This window comes from Melozone crissalis, unplaced genomic scaffold (assembly GCF_028551555.1).
Source record: "Melozone crissalis strain CALT ecotype California unplaced genomic scaffold, PUWL_Pcris_2 ptg000019l_1, whole genome shotgun sequence".
Taxonomy (NCBI): Eukaryota; Metazoa; Chordata; class Aves; order Passeriformes; family Passerellidae; genus Melozone; species Melozone crissalis.
In genome coordinates this window covers 5,523,273-5,529,990 of record NW_026535797.1, presented here as the reverse complement: position 1 = coordinate 5,529,990, position 6,718 = coordinate 5,523,273, and positions in this window count along the sequence as shown.

Sequence of the window (6,718 nt, the reverse complement as noted above, 5' to 3'; positions counted from 1 at the left end):
TGCCCTCATTTCCATGTCAAATATCAGGGTGGAGGGGTTATACACATTTATATTTATCAACTCTGTGCCACAGGAGCAATCTGAGTTTGCTTAAATAGCATTTTTAAGCAGGTGCTGGGCTGTGCCACCTCCCCTTGGGAAGGGACAGCAGTACCAAGAACAGTCAGATTTTATGGGTTTATGTGAGAGGAATTGCTGCAGGGGGACCTGCAAGGAGCTGCCTTGCAATGGAAGAAGAACAGGAGGATGCTGCAGGAATGAGGAGCATCTGGAGTGCAGAACTCGGTTGGGGAATATGGCATAAAAATTAGATATAGTTATAGAAACAAAAAATGGGCTGCAACTACAGCAACAGGCCATTCTTTCATCTTAAAAGCAAATGGAAGTTTGAACATAAAGGAAAGAAAAATGAGTGTAACCTATGGTTATATAAAAGAAAAATAAAATAAATTGAGTTTATAGAGTAAGTTTAAATCTGTTACAAATGAATGCTTTGCTTCCTCAGCAGAAATCTTCCTTGTGTGCTGCAACACACACCATACACAGCACAGCTTCCAGTATTTCCAGTAAATTTTGATTTATTTTTGTATGTAGTATAATGCATAATTAAACACTTTATTAGTCAATCCATATACAAAAATTTAAAGTTTTCCCTGCTATATTTTCATCTGTGCTGAAGTGGTTGTAAGCATTAAGAAAAACAAGATTGTCTAAAAGATTTTTTTTAAACTATCAAAATGTCTATGGAACAGGGCAGAGAAAGGAGGTGGAAATCTTTATGAATTAATTCCAAGCAAAAAAAGCAGAGCCTCAGTAAGAAATCCAGTACCTTCCCCAAAAATTCTCATTTGGACAGAAGTGAATTTTTTATTGAAAACTTTTTGTTTTGGAAAACTTATCCACTGCTTCCCTCCCTGTGTTCCAGGACTCCCTGCTTGTGCCAGTAGGAATGTTCCTGTCCCTTGGGAACACCTCCTGTCACAGCTGTTCATAAAGCAGCACAGTCAAATAATTCCTCCTTGCATGGCACAGAAAATTTCCAGTGTCTATGCTGGAGTTGTCCTGCTCCTTTCCCAAGGAATGTTAAATTAATATTTATAACTTTGTGTCTGCAATATGACAAATGTTTTACAAACTCTGTCTAAAATGCTATTTCCATAATAATATTCTCCCTGATTCCTCCCTGCATGTGATTATTCTTTTTTTTTTAAACATATGCTGAATAATAAAATTCAGCATTTCATATTTCCTACAAAGTGATCAGTGCCAGGGTGCTGCTGGTGGAGACTGGGTGTCCAAATAGGAGCAGGGGCTGGGGCAGAGCTGCATGAATGAACTATTATTTTTAATCATCCCTTTGAATTAGGGTGTGTTCCCCAGAGCTGAAATAAAAAGTCCCATTAATTTCTGTTTAATGATGGGAAATATTGCTTCACGTGCCTGTTCCCATTTCAGTGCTCTTGCCAAACCTGTGCTTGATCCAAATGGTGGAGTCACTGGCAGCTACTTGGATTTAATGGGAGCAGTCTGGGGTTTTTTTCACACTCTTCTAACAGCAGCTCTTGAACTCTGAGCTTGGCTCTAGACTTGATTTTCAAAACTGTAAATCAGAATTAACTTCCCAAAGGCTGATGGAAGCACTGCAGTGTAAATATGATTACAGGCAGCCTGCAGGGCATCTGCACAGAGCCACTGAGGGGGGTTCATTTGCTTCAGGTGCGGATTTAGCAGGGATGTCCTCTAAGAGTTCCCATCTTCCCATTTCAGGGGCAGGAAAGGGGTGGGGGGAGCAGGAGATGGGCTCTGGGTACCCCACAGCTCCCGGGGCTCTGCCAGGAGGGAGGCTGAGGGGAAATGGCCATGGCAGCAGTGAGCTGGGACTGCTGCATCCACACGGGGTCCAGGGGGCATCCTTGGGGTGTCACCTGGAAAACCTGGGAATTTGGGAACCCTGTGTTCCCATATAAACAGGGGGAGGAAAAGCAGGGATGTGATGTGAGCCAGGGCTGTCCCTGCAGAGCTGCTTTCCTGCTGGACAGCCCCCATTTCCCCAGCCTGCTGAGTGGCACAGACACATTTTATGAAAAATCCTTAGGATTTTTTTCTCCTGAGAAGCTGAGAGGCCTCAGAAAAGAAATTTAAACATTGGTTATCTGCTGCTGTGGAATGCAACAGGTGCATCTGTGATTGGTCTCATGTGGTTGTTTCTAATGAATGGCCAATCACAGTCCAGCTGTCTCAGACTCTGGTCAGTCACAAGATTTTATTATCATTCCATTCTTTTCCATTCCTTGCTAGCCTTCTGATGAAATCCTTTCTTCTATTCTTTTAGTATAGTTTTAATACAATACATATCATAAAATAATAAATCAGCCTTCTGAAACATGGAGTCAGGATTCTTATCTCTTCCCTCATCCTGGGACCCCTGTGAACGCCACCACAAGCTGAGGTCCCCCTGACCTGTGTGACAGCACAACCCTCACCCTGCACTTCCTTGTGGGGTTTATTCCTAACTGCAAAGCCACCTATGGACAGAAAACCAGAAACTGCTCTGCCCTCTGCTGCAGATCCCAAAGACCAAAGTATTTGTCATTTTTCCACGGTGGAAATTTTCAGTGACCTGAGCAGAGGTGGCCATGAATACAGGGCTTGCTCCTGGCACTCAGCTGAGCTGTTTGGAGAGCACAGAACCCCACCTAATGCAACCTCTTGAAGGTAAAATGCAGTTCCCCAAAGTGCAGGAGGAGTGCTGCTCTCAGCTCGATGGCTCTTAAATGCAGGGCTCTCAGGCTTCCTTTACATATGGAGGCTGTGAAAGAAACATCTTTTGTATGTCTGTAAACCAGCTTCAGATCCATATAAATCCAGGCAATCAAAAGGGAAATGTGTATATGCAAGAGATGGTTATAGAGAGCAAAGGTCTGAGAGGGGAACAAGTGAAGCAGTTGACCTTGTAGCTCCCTTTCTGCCAAAAACCAGTTCAAATAACTTCAATGTAACCTTGTTAAAATGGCCTCATGAATACAGCCAAGCAATGTTTATGCTTGAGACTGCTGAGTGCATGAGTAGGACAGGGTTTATTCAGAAACCAGGAGCTCACTTGAGTGCAGTGAGAAGTCAGGTTTCCCTAAGCTGGGGTTTCTTATGGGTGCTGTGGAATATTTGGCTATTCATCTGTTGGTAGCTTAGGGGATTCATGGTGTTCTCTGTATTGCAGGATTGTTCTGTCCCCACTTTTCTGTCTGCACGAAGGACTAAAAAAATACAGCTCTGAATATTTAAATAATCAGCTCTAGCTGATTATTTAAATCTACCAGGGAGGGTCTAAAGTTGTGTGGAAGGGATCTGGGGGAGAATCAGGTCCCAGATTTCTGCCCATATAAAGTAGGCAGGAGAAGGGGAGCTCAGCTTTGTCATGGCAAATACTTCCCCTGTTTTTCTCTCTTGACTTCTCAGTGGAAGCTCCATGTGGAGAAAATACTGACAGTGAAAACCAGGAGTTGTAACTGGAGAGCAGAAATAAATCACCTCTGAAAGTCCTTCATGAAGGTGGCAGCATTCCTGCAAAATATCTTGGCTAAATGATTTGTTAAGGGACTGTCCTTTCTCAGAGCTGAGCTCTGTCAATAAACAAGATTAGTTTTGCTTTTCAGGCCATCCTTTGTACAAATATATGTGGTTTCAGCCACTGGAAGACTCTTTGTTAATAGGGTCATGATACAAGTTTATTGATTGAGATGTGGTGACATCTCATATTGAGTGATTTGTGAAATCCTCTCAGGAGATAACACTTAGAACACAGTGGTGCCTGACAGCAGCATCAAAAGAGCCATTACCAGAAACTACAAACTGGGATAGAATTAACAATTAGATATAAATGCATATGTACATATTGTGGTGTGTTCACAGGGGTCCCAGGACCAGGGAAGAGAGGAGAATCTTGACTCCATGTTTCAGAAGGCTGATTTATTATTTTATGATATATATTATATTAAAAGAAAATGATATATTAAAACTATAGTAAAAGAATAGAAGAAAGGATTTCATCAGAAGGCTTGAAAGGAATAGAAAGGAATTATAACAAAATCTTGTGACTGACAAGAGTCCAAGCCAGCTGGACTGTGATTGGCCATTAATTAAAAACAACCACATGAGACCAATCACAGATGCACCAGTTGCATTCCACAGTACCAGATAATTATTGTTTTTCTTTTCCTCTGAGGCCTCTCAGCTTCTCAGGAGGAAAATCCTGGCAAGGGGATTTTTCAGAAAATATCATGGTGACATAAATATTATGTGTTTATGTAATGAGGCACCTGTTTGAAAAGTCCTGAGGACAGCAGAGGGATTTCTCCTGTATCATCAATGCTTGATTTGCAAAGGGGCTGAGAAGCTGTGCCCTGTAAGCTGTGAAGCAGGAGCTCACTGCAGCCTGGGCGCAGAGAACTGCCTGAGCAGGAGCTGCAATAAACTGGGTTTGGCTCCCAAGTCCTCCTGAGCTCAGCCATCTGTGCAGAACTGCTCTGTGCACCCAGATGTTTTATTACTCATAAACTGGAAGAGGAAATAAAGAAGTGCCAAAATACATGTGCAGAATATGGGCAGCTTCTTCAGCCTTGTGTCCTTTATTTTGATAATAGAGCCCAAGCTTAACCCTTCCTCCAGGAGGAATTATACAAGTTATAAGCCCTCAAAGATGTATTGAACTGAAATACACTTGAGTGATTTTATCATGTCCCCAATTTATTTTCAATATGACCTTGACATTGGTGCCTTTCTTTTAAATGGCATTAAGTTCAAAATGCCAGCTGGAGCAGACCACTGACACAGCAAATTCAAGGCAGGGATGGAAATACATGTGCTCTCTGTTCAAAGGGCTCATGTCAGGCTGCTTTTACTCTAATGTGAACTCAGTAATTAATTCTGCAATCACTCAGGTGGTGTTTTGACATATTTGGAGTAGTAACATCACCCTACAAGGATCTTTCCCTATTTTGATCACTCAGCTGCCTGCTTGGATGTGTCTGTGCAGCTGTGAGGCTGCCTGGGGACCTGGACTCAGGTTAAAAGTAGTTCAGAAGGGAAAAAAAAGCTTTTACCTCTGGATCAGCTCCTGGTTCAGCTTAAAGAACCTCTCAGCCACAGCAGAGGTGACAGCTTGGAGCTGTGGAGCAACACTGCTGGAAGCAAATGCTTGTCAAGCTGTTCCTTGGGAGGTTTATGTGGCAACAATTATTTTTTAAAAAATTATTTGAGGTGAAAACCTTGGTATCTGTGCAGACTGGACTACTTAACAAATATCTTCTGCATTCTTTAATCTGAGTGATTTTTATAATATATAAAGGATTTTTGCTCACTAATGTCCATAGGAGGTTTTCAGCCAGGCAGTCTCCTGTTGACTACAAGCAAATATCCTTAGCAAAAGAATCTAATGTACCATTAGCACAGGAGTAAAAACCCTTTGGACAGTCTGTGTGTGCTGAACTCACAGTGTGCCTCATTTGCTGATAAATGTACCTTGTTAGGTATGATTTTCTCCAGATATGCATTGACCTTTCCTTGGGTTTCAGCAGGAGGTTCATAGTTAAAGTACAAGATAATTAATGGCCTGGCTAATCATATCAGATGTTGTACTGGAAGCACTGAGGGTAAAGCAATTAGGGATTAGCTCAGTAGAAGTTAATATAATCTGTAGGCTAAAAACACTGTGGGTTTGGGCTTGGCCAGCAGTGAAACTTTGGAAGTCTGTAGGAAGAACAAACTCTTTCAAAACAGGAATAAATTCAATGAGCTTAACACTAGTCCTTTATCAGCCACAGCCATAAGGAAAGCTTGAGGCATCCTGTGCTTTCCCTAGCAGGGGTCAGGATTTTGGAGTTCACTAAATTTATTTAAAATTGAAACTGATGGTAGGATGGGGAAGGAAAGGGAGAGCTTGTACAACCTTAATTGCTGGAAATTGTTAAGAGGAATAGAGTGAAGAATGGATTTGGGAGCAAAGTAGAAAAACCTTTTGCAGAGAACTTGTCTGTGCTGGCAGCTGGACCCTCCTGTGGCTGAGCAGCTCCTGGAACAGTACCTGGGATGCCACTGATGGAAAGAAGATTTGGCTTCTTCTGGGCTTCTTATCCCCTTATCCTGCCCAAGGAAAATGCCTCATTCCAAAACCCCTTCCATGCCTGGTGTACTGAGTCCAAGCTCATTTCTCCTGGTCACAGAGTCAGCTCTGAGGGCTCAGAGCCTGCAGGAGGGCTCAGCCCTGCCCACACAATGTATCTGCAGAGAAATGAATTAATATGTTCCTGTTTTTGCTCTTCATTCCAGGTGTCTGTGTATGTAACTCTCCAATGCACCCTTGCTAATCAAAGCAATATTGTGCAACATGGTTTTTTTACACTGCCCACATTTATTATAATAGAATATCCACTGGGACAGAGCAGCCAGTGCAGCAGGATGGTACCTGTAAATAATCCTGGCTCTGGGTGAAACAAGCAGGAGTCCACAATGTGGTGATATGATAATACACCATATTAAATGCAAATAACAGAGCAGTGATCTGCAAGACGTCAGTGCTAGAAGAAGAAATTCCTACCAGCAAAGGGCAATGCAAAAAATATTCACTGCCTGGCTTAAACTAGATTTGATCATTACAAACCTACAATTTACAGCCCAAATTAGGTTTTTGAGCTGAAAACATTATTTCTGGCTTAACTTATGG